At 42.2% G+C, this 13,210-nt stretch overlaps 1 long non-coding RNA gene across 1 annotated transcript in view; it reads right to left on the bottom strand.

Annotated features, from left to right (window-relative positions):
- The window catches only part of LOC117875586, a 74,866-nt gene that overhangs the window by 884 nt on the left and 60,772 nt on the right, over positions 1-13,210 (bottom strand). The gene's annotated exons all lie outside the window — the stretch shown is intronic.

The following is a 13,210-nucleotide window of genomic DNA, read 5'->3' as shown; positions in this document are numbered from 1 at the left end:
TATTTCATGTGATTGCAGCTGTTTTAATGTTTCAACTTGGTTTCTGTTTCTTCCTCCTTTTTGCTCCTGGCTTTGTGCACAGTGGGCATGCAGAGGGTCAGTGGTCATCACTCTATAAAGCTCAGAATCTAATTAATTGTATTAAAGCGGAGAATCTGTTTATGCAATATGACAGCTTGTGGAACTAACCCTTTCTGTGACGCTGGGAAATATACATGTGAGCCAAACTCAGCCCTGGTGGAAGCAGGTGCACTCATTTACCGGAGGGTAAATTACCCGAGGGTAAATTTGGCCCGTCATCTCCAACTGCAGCTCACTCCCTCTAAAAAACACACGTCTCTTTTGGTCCTCGCCAGCACCTTGTTTTGGTAACCAAGATAAACTGGTTGCGGTTCTTTTCCCTCTCTGTTTGTTCTGTGCACACTTCTGAGTATGCACAGACAAATCCAAGACACCTTCTTTAATGATAACTGGGATTTTAATGATAAAACAATTAGACTTCATAAGAAACCAGGTCAAAGGGGCTCCCAGAATTTCCCTTTCACTTGAACAGTGGGTACTGTTATATTATATATGTTGGCATACATAAAAGTATATATTTTTCCTTACTATTCTCCTACTTGAAAATTACGTTATTAAATCTAATACAACTTCCTCAAGATCAAAGAACAATTTGTAACAGAATTAATAATAATGTTAAGCTATCTTTGTTTGTTTGCCAGTCACTTTTGCATTGTGAACTACATTTTTAATAATATCCATAATGGATTTTATGGCTTAGGTACATTGTGTATCCACGTGTTAATACCCCTGTGTCCCTTAATTACCAGGACATTTATTTCATTTACAATTAATAACTTCATGTTGCTTCCGAATAATTTCAATATAATCACGTTCATTTCATACTATTAGTTTTTATATTTTTCCATATTAGAGATATATAATCTTACACACATATATACCACATACATCAGGAGCAGTTATATCATAATTGCTCACCCACACTTTTGAGTGTGCAAGCAATGGAGAAATGAAATGGACAAACTGATGACAATACATAGGTCTATGACAGACATATTATTTAATGAAAAAAAATGTCTGAAAATATGTTTCTTTTTGTTTTGAGGAATTTGTTTTGATTTAGGTCTATAGATAGTAAAAAAAAAGGCAGAAACTGTGAATTACACTGAATGTAATTTTTTATCACGTTAGTATTACACTTTCTCTTTTCAATGTTACAAAGATTTAGAACATTTTCAAAACTTTCAGATCTAAGCTGTCTTATGTAGTCTAAGGTTTGTTTGGAAGACCTGCCAGCACATGCCAGCTAAAAATGAGTGTCAATTAATAATAATAAAAAAAACCCTTCCTTATTTCTACACTCATGTAATTTAACAGGTCTTGAGAAAACCGCTGAAGCAGTGGTGAGAATTTTCCAATATATGCAGTACTAACAGTTTTCATTGTAAAGCACCAAAGCTTCCCAAAATAGAACTGTTGAATATTTCTTTACTTCCCCCTATGCCAACCTATGCTTATTATTATACACTTAAAATAAAGAATATTCATCTCTTACAAAAACACATTTTGTTCTGCCAAGTAAGCAGCCAGCTGAAACACAGTCTTAAATCTGGACCCTTACAGTTGCTATACTATGTGGTTTGTGTCCTCCAGAATTAGAAATATTTTTAAATAAGAAATTTATAAGAATTTTTGACAAAACATTTTCAACTACTTCAGACAGATAATTAAACTATGCTTGTCCTAAGACTACAACAGCATTCGTAAACTCTTGTTTTTCTGCTCTACTTGGGAAACCGTGTAGCCTCTGCAGAAATTCCTGAGTGTGGTTTGTAAAAAGCAACAGAGGGTCCTGTTGCTTTTTACAGATTCAGACTAACACGGCTACCCCTCTGATACCCTGAGTGTGGTTTGTTTTTTTTTTAAAAAAAAAAAGCATATTGTACTGATAAATAATATGTGAAGTAGCTAAAAAAATCAATTTGAGATATTAATTGCCATCTGTTCAAATGGGGGGAAAACAGAAAGTAACTGAATATATTTTCTCACCTTTTTTTAATAGTAGCATGAACAACATTCCAGAATATTATAAACTTTTAGCTCCTTTACATACATGTGTATAGTTCATCTAGTCTTTGGTCAGTGCTTTGTCTACATTCTTAAATATATAATTATTTTTCTTTAATTACCTACATATGTCCTCTTATAAAACTCTATTCCATTAAATAGTGTGCCCTTTTTAATTTCAGGGATTAAGGATCAGATCCTGCTTCCCAGATGAAATTCAATTCACCTTTGTGTGAAGGGCTAATCCACCATCTATGCACCACTTAAGACCTCAAAATAAGGTTAAAGTGGGACTGAAGTGGGACCTTGTGTTGGCTCGCTGCGCAGTGGTGAATAATACTAATACCTAGCTCTGACGTAGTACTTAGCAGTAGATATCAAAGCACTTTACAAAAGAGATCAGTATCATTATCCCCATTTTTACAGATGGGGAAACAGGCACAGAGCAGGGGAGTGACTATCCCAAAGTCACCTAGCAGGCCAGCAACAGAACCAGAAATAGAATCCAGGACTCCTGAGTCCCAGTCCAGTGCGCTATCCACTAGACTACACTGCCTGAATGTATGTCACATGCCCGTTGCGTACCTATAAACTCCCAGTGACCTCAATGAGATTTTGGCTAAATGCACAAAGAAATCTAGGACCAAAGACTAGAAGGCCTATGGCTATAGTAGTAGAAATGCTTTCCGGTGCTTAGGTGCTTCATTTTCTGCTATGGCTTATATCATAAGATGTATCCTGCCAGAGACATATGAGAGTAATCTGCAGTAGACCATTTGGGGAATATCATTCATCAAGGCAATTGCCCCTCCCACTTACCTGGGTTTGCCCCACTAGAGCTAGGCATAAAGAAGCAAAATAAATACATTTTCTTTCTATTAGCTGTACTTTCCTTCTGCTGTTCCCCAGTTTCACCCACCTAATAGCCCCAGAGCTTTTGAACTCATTTATTTTCTGTTTCCTGCCCACCAGCTGCTCTGCTAATGTGTCCCAAACACTTTGCTCCTGCCAGTTACAGAAAGCAAAGAGCTCAGGACCTTCTGGAGTGTCACAGGGCCATTGCAGTAGACAAGGAAAATAAACAGGCTCTGGAGCACTGAGGACACAAATCCAGGACTTGGATGGGAAGCAATTCAATTTGAAGGGACCAGGAGCACAGGGACAATGCAAAAGTAAGATGGGGTTAGAAGCACTTAGAAGGGGGTGAGTGTGACTCATGATGGTTCATTCTCACAACCTGATCACACCTGGGGCATTTTCTCCTTCTGATTCTCATGTGTTTAATGGTGTTACTGGAGAGTGATACCAGGCCTCACAGGGGGGGAGAGTCTGCATGCTATAGTTTATACTCTCGTTAGTTGTGCTCATCTCCCTGATGTTTCCCTCCTGATACTTCCAGTCTCTAAGATTTACTTCCCAATTGCACCATTTAAAAAATTAAAAGGGGGGAATGGTTTCCCTTTGGGAGCCAATTCTCTTGGTCCCTTGTAGCTGGGTGGGGAACATTTAAACTTAAATAAGACATAAGTGAAGAAGGGATCTAAACTGGCACAATTTACAAATACAAATGTCATAAAAATGGGCTCCTTCCTGCCCTCCTTGTCCTCAAATTTTTATTTCAAAGAATGTCCCTATCAGGACTGCGAGGTAACAACAAATACCTCGAGATTTATATGCAGCGTATGGGAACTCATTGTGATGGCTGTATCACAGCACACGCCTACGCATTCTACACTTCACATCCATATCACACCATAGTATTAAGATTCAAATCACCTGTCCTCCATAGCTAATAAAAATGAAATACATTAGTGGAATTTTGAATACTGCAGCTTGACAGCGTATGTCATGTCTTACATACGAAAAAATGATATGACTGAATGATCAAAAAGTAGCTGCACATTTTAGAGCAAAAGATTATTCTGTTTCAAAGGGCATAATGCATACCTTGGGATGAGGTAAACCCGAACTCTTAAGCTAGTTCTTAAGGCCCCTAAGAGAGCACTATGAAGCAAACCTTCCTGAAAGAACTTACTGCTATTCTGAGAAACATTTTTATGAGGCCTAAAGATTTTTGTTTTACTTTTCGAATTTTGCAATATGAAGGCAAAACATGAGCTCTAGGACATAGCCTGTATTTTGAACAGTCTTTTCCTAATTCAGAAATTGCCATAATACAACAGCTGGGAGGGGTTGCAAGTGCTTTGGAGGATAGGATTAAAATTCAAAATGATCTGGACAAACTGGAGAAATGGTCTGAAGTAAATAGGATGAAATTCAATAAGGACAAATGCAAAATACTCCATTTAGGAAGGAACAATCAGTTGCACACATACAAAATGGGAAATGACTGCCTAGGAAGGAGTACTGCAGAAAGGGTCTGGGGGTCATAATGAGTCTAAGCTAAACATGAGTCAACAGTGTAACACTGTTGCAAAAAAAGCAAACATCATTCCGGGATGTATTAGCAGGAGTGTTGTAAGCAAGACACGAGAAGTAATTCTTCCGCTCTACTCTGTGCTGATTAGCCCTCAACTGGAGTATTGTGTCCAGTTCTGGACGCCACATTTCAGGAAGGATGTGGAAAAATTGGAGAGAGTCCAGAGAAGAGCAGCAAAAATGATTAAAGATCTAGAAAACATGACCTGTGAGGGGAAAAATTGAAAAAATTGGGTTTGTTTAATCTGGAAAAGAGAAGACTGAGAGGGGACATGATAACAGTTTTCAAATATGTAAAAGGAGGAGGAAGAAAAAATGTTTTTCTTAACCTCTGAGGTTAAGACAAGAAGCAATGGTCTTAATGTGCAGCAAGAGAGGTTTAGGTTGGACATTAGGAAAAACTTCCTAACTGTCAGGGTGGTTAAGCACTGGAATAAATTGCCTGGGGAGGTTGTGGAATCTCCATCATTGGAGACTTTTAAGAGCAGGCTGGACAAACACCTGTTAAGAATGGTCTATATAATTAGTCCTGCCATGAATGCAGGGGACTGGACTAAATGACCTCTCGAGGTCCCTTCCAGTTCTAGGATTATCATACCAGAGCTCACTAGTATTATTGCAATAAGAGTTTGTCAGTATTTCCACTCTAAAGCCTCTAACTTAAGTAACACAAGGCTATTAAGAGGGTGGTTGTAGTTAGTTTTGGATTTTTTTTGCGGGAGGGGGAGGGTGATCACTATGTTCTTTTTTAAATGATAGCAATGTAAAACCAAATGGAAGTTTACTGTCTTTAGATAATTTTTTCTTTGTGCTCTTATAACTTATAAATGGTGCTCTTCCCCTCCAGCCCCCCAACTGAATTTTTTCAGGCCATTGGTCCACAATGGAAACTAATGATTTCAGTGATCGTGTGTTTGAGGCGGGGGACAATTAAAACAGCTAACTGCTTGATTTAAGTCACACAGGGCTGCTGCAGATACACAAAAATTCCATGCACAGTGTATCATGTCAGGACTAAAGCCATGTAGGTGCACATCCCCTCCCAGCTGGTTCTCAAACTGTGGTCTGTGAGCCACTGGTGGACTATGGAACACTTCTGGGTAGTCTGTGCAGCTGCTTCTGTCTCAGTGATAAAGCATTCGTCAGCCTTGAAGCAATGATACTTCCGGGTGGCTGTGACTCAGGCCAAGGTATGTAGATTTCCAGAGAAGAAATTCTGAACCAGGCAGTTGAACACATCACATTAAAGTGAAGATAGTTTCCAGCATGTCCTAATATTACTTTTTCATATAAGCAAGTACTATTGTTGGGACAGAGAAGGCATTGGGATTGGCTCTTTACCTTATCAAGTAGTCCACAGCATGAGTAAGTCTGAGAACCACTGGGCAACTGTGCGTGCATGCCCAAGCATGGTAGTTGATGTTACAAGATGGGCAGGGAAGCGTACATGATGGATATTTTGGTGTGCATGCATGGCTACAGTATTGACATGATGATGGAGCATAACATCTCCTTATGTATGCATTCTGAACACTCCTTCTGTTCTGACAAGAGAGATTGTGATGGTTCAGAGGGATCCACTAAAGATGCCAATGCTTGAATTAGAAACACTTTTTTAAAGTCTTTTATGTATGGATTCAAGCAATAGACCACAATTGCTACAAAAAGAGCTGGTACCATTTTAAAGGAAAACCTGTGATTTAAAAGGTCACTAAGGTATGAGCCAAAGTGCCATCCAAACGTATGATCTGAAGAAAACACGAGTCTTTCCATTGACTTCAGTGGGCTTTGGATCAAGCCAAAGAAGGACTAGTTATGGGGACTATTAATGGGGTATATAGCCTTTGACCTATATGTCAGCAGGTCAAATTAAAGGTGAGACCAAACAAAAGCCTGGGGTTTGAAAAACCCCAAACTTTGGGAAGTTCAGATCTGAACTTAAGAACAGGCCCCATCCCTGTCATTAGCCAAACCCAAACCCCAAATCTAGTATATGTAAACCTTAAAGAAATTCAGTTTGGACCTGAAATTTCTTTGCCCAAATAGCAACTAAATGCTGTGGGCATCTGATGTGATGACTATTGGGTGTTCTATGCAACATGGCATAGGGATGTCAGTCCAATCTGCAGCAGAGATGAGCCCACATTACCAAGCCCACTATCCCAGCTGGTAGCCTTGATGGCAATCTCAGGGAGGAGGCAACTCTCACCTCACAGCTGATCCCTCCAAGACAGGTTGGAGGCACCGTGAGGTGGACATACATGATTTGTTGCTGCCTTTGCTGCAGCAGTGGTATGGATAAAGAGAGGACATTATTCTCCAGGACTGTCCATTTGGCACCATTTACAAAAACTTGCACACACAAAATTATGGAAGGAAGAGTCTCTGTAGTATGTGCTTTAAAAATTCTGTAACTATAACAGATAATTGCTCTAACCAGTATGTTCCATGCAGGGAAACTGAGTTCATGACCCAGCTTCCTTAGCCACCAGAAGCCAGGACTCCTTCAGAGATAACATGTTTATCTCACAGGGATAAGAACTCCTTGTGATTCCAGTGATTCCTTCTGACTGATCCAGAGGAAGAAACAATGGCTTCCAGAGGAAAAAGTGTCTTGGACCCCTTTTAATGGAAAGACAAGCTGGCCTCAGGCAGTCTTTTAGAAGGTAAATGGGGAGTGGGAGAGATCTTGAAGGACAAAGCAACAAGTAGTCTTATCTGAAAATTGAAGGGTTGCAAGAGACAGGCCCATATTTTGAAAATGCACTCCCACTATCCTGAGAGCATGCCCATGGCTCAGGGCACACACATAATCCTAGGTGCATGTACATCAGGTATTTTGAGAAAAACACTATGCTTGTGCAAGTTTGTGCAAGAGTGGCGTGGGCACTTGCACTTTTTAAAATATGGGTTGCAGTAAGATTACGTGCAAGACAGAGTGAGTGAAGAATGTGTGATATCAAACTTCTCAATGCCTGGAGAGTATTTGGTTAAACAAACTTTAAAAAATGTGCCATTGAAACAGCACCAACAGCCAAATACTATCTCAGATTTGTGAGCACACATCACACACTTGGACAATAGCTGATTGCACAAGATAAATGAGAAAAAAAGTCTATATCATTTGAGATCAGAATTGGGTCCTCCGGAGTTTGGCTTAAATAGACAAAAGCCAGGAAAAAAAACAAAGTTAAATGTGAAACTCCTTAAATTATTCCACTCTGTTTCCATACTGTTGCTTGTGCGGTTCTCTATTTTGAGCCTTAACTATTCAGGTGACAAGGTGGGTGAGGTAATATCTTTTATTGGACCAACCTTTGTTGGTGAGACAGACGAGCTTCTGATCTTACACAGACCATGTGTACACTAGCGAACTTACAGGAGTGCAGCTGTACCAATGCAGCTGCACCCTTGTCAGATCGCTTGTGTACCCGCTCCGTGCCGGTGGGAAAGAGAGCTCCCATTGACATCATAAAACCACCCCGACGAGCGGCGGTAGCACCACTTATGCCGGCAAACCTGTGTTGCTCAGGGGGATGTTTTTTTCACACCCCTGACCAATATAAGTTTTGCCGACATAAGTGGTAGTGTAGCCATGGTCACAGAGCTCTTTTCAGGTCTGGCATACAGTGTCATAGCTAAATACAGGGTGGAACAGGTTGTTTAGCAAAAGTAGTTAACACATATTTCAAAGGACCTCTCCATTCATAGGGGAGAAATGAGGGGGTATGGGAGGGGCTGTTAGTGGGTTACATATTGTTGTATAAACCATAAATCCAGAGTCTCTATTCAGGCCATGATTTTTAGTGCCTAGTAAAGTTATGAATTTAAGCTCCCAGGCTTGTCTTTTGAAAATGTTGTGCTGGTTTCCTTTGAGGATGAGGATGGACAGGTCAGACAAAGAGTGATCACTTTGTGAAAAGTGTTCACCCACAGGTGATAGGGTGTTTTTGTCTTTTATCATTTTCCTGTGTGAGTTCATTTGAGAGTGCGGTAGTGTCAAGCCTACATAGGATGAGTTATAGTATATAGACTTTCAGTCTAAACTCAGAATTTCCTGGCTTGGATTTCATTGGTTTAAAACAACCCCATTCACCCCCCCACACACACACACACACAGATCACAACACCCCCCCTTTTTAAAAAATATACTTTTGTATGTGATATAACATTATTACTGAAAAGTCATGTTTATAAATACTGCCTATGAGGTATATTTCAGTACCTCATCGGAGAAAGCATTGGTTTCTTCTTTAGCAACATACTTTCAATTATTGACACAATTTTATACCTTTTATAATAACTTGCATCTGAAACTAAGGATCAGTTAATTCATACCATGTGTCTAGTTCAAATCACATGAACACAAACAAGGGTTCCCTCTCTGAAATTCAATTGTGTCTTCCACTGAACATATAGGCATTTCTCTCCATGAAAGCAAATGTCATTCACTGACTGTCACCTTACCAATAAGATAAATTTTTCTTGAAAGTTCTAAGCATTCACTGACTGCATTTCCTAAGTTGTTCAATTCAGCTGAATAAACCAGATTCCTACTTAAACTGAAAGGAAGATTCAGAAATGTTTCGCATGTGGCAAAAGGAGTGAGAAAATGACTGTCAGACACCACATCAGATATTTATTTTGCTCTAACAATTATTTTGAAAGAATCCTCTGCTTATCAAAAGAGATTTTTAAAAGACCTGGACCATCAAATAAAGAAATCTATAAATCTCAGTTTTGTCATTTTCCCTCATTTTGGAGAAAGTGGGTGCTTTAGAGGTTTTTCTTTCATTTAACTCAATTCTACTTCTTGTCCGGGTGAAAAAAAAAAACCCATTTCAAAGGTCATAGAATAAATTCTACATACGACTTTATAATGGTGAGTTTACAAAGTTGAATACTCATCAGCAATTGTAACATTAAGAAACCCCTGCTTTTACCAGCATTTCCAGGCACCAGCTTAGACAGTGGGGATCTGTAGGTAACAATTACTCCAGAGACGGCTGTGACTGTAAGTAAACACTTAAGAAGGCCTAGACCTGGAGAGTATTTCAATTTGTTTGTAGCCAGTCATGAACACACAATCACCTATTGAAAGTGTCTGGCTTCAAGTGCGGACAGATGGAGAGCACAGAGGTTAGTACAGCCAGGCCTTGGATTGACCTTTGGAAAGAGAATTAAATCAGTCTGACCTCGTTGTGAGGCCTAAATTATAACCATAGAACCCCAAATAATGCATCTTTAATACACCGCTACTATCTTTTTATCAGATTTCTTACCTTGGGGGTATTTTGCTCACTAACTACTAATGTTAAATTGGAGCTATTTATGTTTGCAGTTTTGACCTTAGAGGTCATCGCGTCATATTTTTCATGAAGAACACGTGAAAAACATATCTGCAAAACAGAGGTTTTTGTTTGCTTGAGCATGAAATAAAAACTGAATAGGAAAAAAGCTCACTTCAACAAAGGGCACAGAATACAATGTTTACTATATCATACCAAGCTTTACAACTAACTACAGTCACGTCACACATGCAATTTGGGAAACTGAACTGTGTCAGGTTAACGAGATTTTTGAAGGCTTAGAAACAGAAACGTCTTTTTAAGACTTTAATGTTTATTTCAGAATTCTGGGAGATTTTTTAATACAGATAAGAGGAGGAGGATGCACATGACACAAGTAACTAAGGTTTGTTTGCACTGATATTGTTTCTGTTTTAAAATCCAACTTTCATCCGGTGTAAATCAGCATCGCTCCACTGTACACCAGTTTTCACCAACTCAGTATCAGACCCCATCTTTCAAAGGTTTATTAATAAACTCTAACCATGCCCCAGGAGGAGACTTGGAATGCAAGTATTAGTCCAGGAGAGTATCTTTTAAGACAAATTTTCAAATGCATTTATTCTGGCTATTTTTAAGACCATATTTTTAATGTAAAAAATTAACTTCAGGAAATTTGAGTTACTCTTTGGCTTTTATGAATCAAAAGCAGGGTTTTTGTTTTGTTTTATCTACGAGGAGGGGAAGGATGGTCCAGCGTTCTCAGTGCTAGCCTGGAATGCTGGATACTCAGAGTAAATTCCCTGCTCTGCCACAAACTTCCTGTGTAACATTGGGCAAGTCACTTAGTCTTTCTGTGCTAGTGTTCCCTGTCTGTAACATGGGACTAATTGTCCCTTCCCACCTCACAAGGGTGTTGTGAGGATAAATCCATTAAAAATTCTGAGGTGCTCTGATACTATGGTAACGGGAGTCATACAATACATTTTAAGTTTATTTATTTCTCAGGTGCCAGACTGACAAATATATATAGCTGTATAGCCTGATGTCCTCTGTTTATTCTCGAAACAGGTGTAACATGGGCAGCAGCAACACAAGCTTCCCCACTCTGTCCCACCACCATGCCTCCATTCTGTCCTAGAGGACCCACTTGGGGGCTAAAAAGGGTTCTCCAGGGCATGGGCAGCGGGTGAACCCATGCTTTGGGAAGGCTAGCCCACTGGCCACGCCCCTTCCGCCCAACCCCCTCCTCGCATGCCAGAGCCCCGAACCTTCCCCGTAACAGGAGGAGCCCCAAGGGGCCCCCCCACAACTGGAGGAGCCCTGCAGCCTGCCCACCTAAGCCATGGTGGGCCGCCCCCCGCACTCCCAAGTGCCAGTCGAGTCCCAGCCATGCCGGACCAATCCGCTGCCCCCCCGAGCTGCCGGGCCGACGCCCCCGAGCTGGCTACACCGGGCCGAACCGACAGCCCCCCGAAGCAGCCAGGCCAAGCCAAGCCACCAGCCATGCTAAGCCCCAGGCTGAGCTGCTCTCTGGATGGGACAGGCTCCGGCCCCACGAGTGCCGAGTTGAGCCGCCAGCCACCCCAAGCCAGCCACGCCCAGCCAGCCTCCCCTCAGTGCCCAGCCAGCCCCAGCACACCGAGCCACCTCACTCCCCCGTATGACCCTCCTGCCCACCACTGGCTCACCGCATTCCCTCCTCACTCCCCCGCCCCCAAGGAGGAGGGACGTGGCTAGCAGCGGCAGGCAGGCAGCAGCAGATGGTGGGGGCCAAGGGGAAGGAGCAGGCCACCATGGCCCAGGTGTCCGGCGGTGGGTTATATCCGCCAACCATGTTCCCAGGGTCCAGTAGGTCACTCACTGTTAGGGTCTCTGCTGATACCATCAATAGGAGTGTCAAGCAGTTCCATTTTTGTGATGGGGAAATCTGTCTTCTAGGAACAGGACTGAGGCAACCAAACACATTTCACATCAGCCACTGCACAACTATCAGAAAATAATGACTTTTGGTCGCTATCACTTGGGCCATATAAAAATGGTGAAATTCATTTCCATCACAAGACTGCTCCATGATGGGATGATTGCCACCATTCTGTGCAACAGCTCAGAGACCGAACCATTCATCATTCACACTGGTGTCAAGCAGGTCTGTGTCATTGTTCCAGCACCCTTCTCCATTAACCTTGCCGTGGTCCTGATTCTCATCCCTGACCACCTTCCTGATGGAATCGGGATTGAGTATCATATGGATGGTCAACTCTTCAATCTCTGACGTCTCAAACAAAATCTAAGATAATGAGAATTGGCATCACTGACCTTCAGTATGCAGATGACTGCATCATTCTCGCATACACAGAGGCCGATCTGCGAAGTACTCTAAATCTTTTTGCAGATGACTATCACAGCCTGGGTCTCTCTCTCTCTCAACATTGGGAAAACCAAGGTACTCTACCAGCCCTCATCTGCACAAACTACTCTTCGTACTCCACAAATCACCATCAGTGGAGAACCCCTGGAAAATGTGGATCATTTTCCATATCTTGGCAGCCACCTCTCCCAAACAGCCAGCACTGACACCGAAATTGAATACAGGATCCGTTCTGCCAGCACATCCTTTGGAAGACTGCTCAAATGAGTCTTCAATGATAAGGATCTGCAAACAGGCAACAAGATCTTGGTTTACAAGGCAGTTGTCATCCCCACCCTTCTCTATGGGTGTGAGACCTGGATAACCTAGAGATGACATCTTAAGCGTCTGGAGTGGTTCCAGCAGCGCTGCCTCAGGAGGATTCACAGGATCATCTGGGAAGACTGACACACTCTGCAGCCAACATCAGCAGTATAGAAGTGCAGGTCATGAAACACCAGCTCCACTGGGCTGGCCACCATGTAGGTATGCCTGACACTCGCCTCCCACAGCAAGCACTCTTCTCTCAGTTAAGGCAGGGAAGAAGGGCTCATGGAGGGCAGTGGAAGTATTTCAAAGACATATTGAAAGTACACCTTAAAAAGAAAGGCATCAACCAAACACACTGGGAGGACTCGGTGCACCACATCATACACCATACACCAATGGTTCTCAAACTTGGGCCGCCGCTTGTTCAGGGAAAGCTCCTGGCAGGCTGGGCTGGTTTGTTTACCTGCCGCGTCTGCAGGTTCGGCCGATTGTGGCTCCCACTGGCTGCAGTTCACTGCTCCAGGCCAATGGGGGCTGCAGAAAGGGCAGCCAGCATGTCCCTCGGCCAGCGCTGCTTCCTGCAGCCTCCATTGGCCTGGAGCGGCGAACCGCGGCCAGTGGGAGCTGCGATCGGCTGAACCTGCGGATGCGGCAGGTAAACAAACCAGCCCAGCCCACCAGAGGCTTTCCCTGAACAAGCAGCAGCCCAAGTTTG

This window comes from Trachemys scripta, chromosome 3, assembly GCF_013100865.1.
Source record: "Trachemys scripta elegans isolate TJP31775 chromosome 3, CAS_Tse_1.0, whole genome shotgun sequence".
Lineage (NCBI taxonomy): Eukaryota > Metazoa > Chordata > Testudines > Emydidae > Trachemys > Trachemys scripta.
This window is presented reverse-complemented; position numbering and strand designations above follow the sequence as displayed.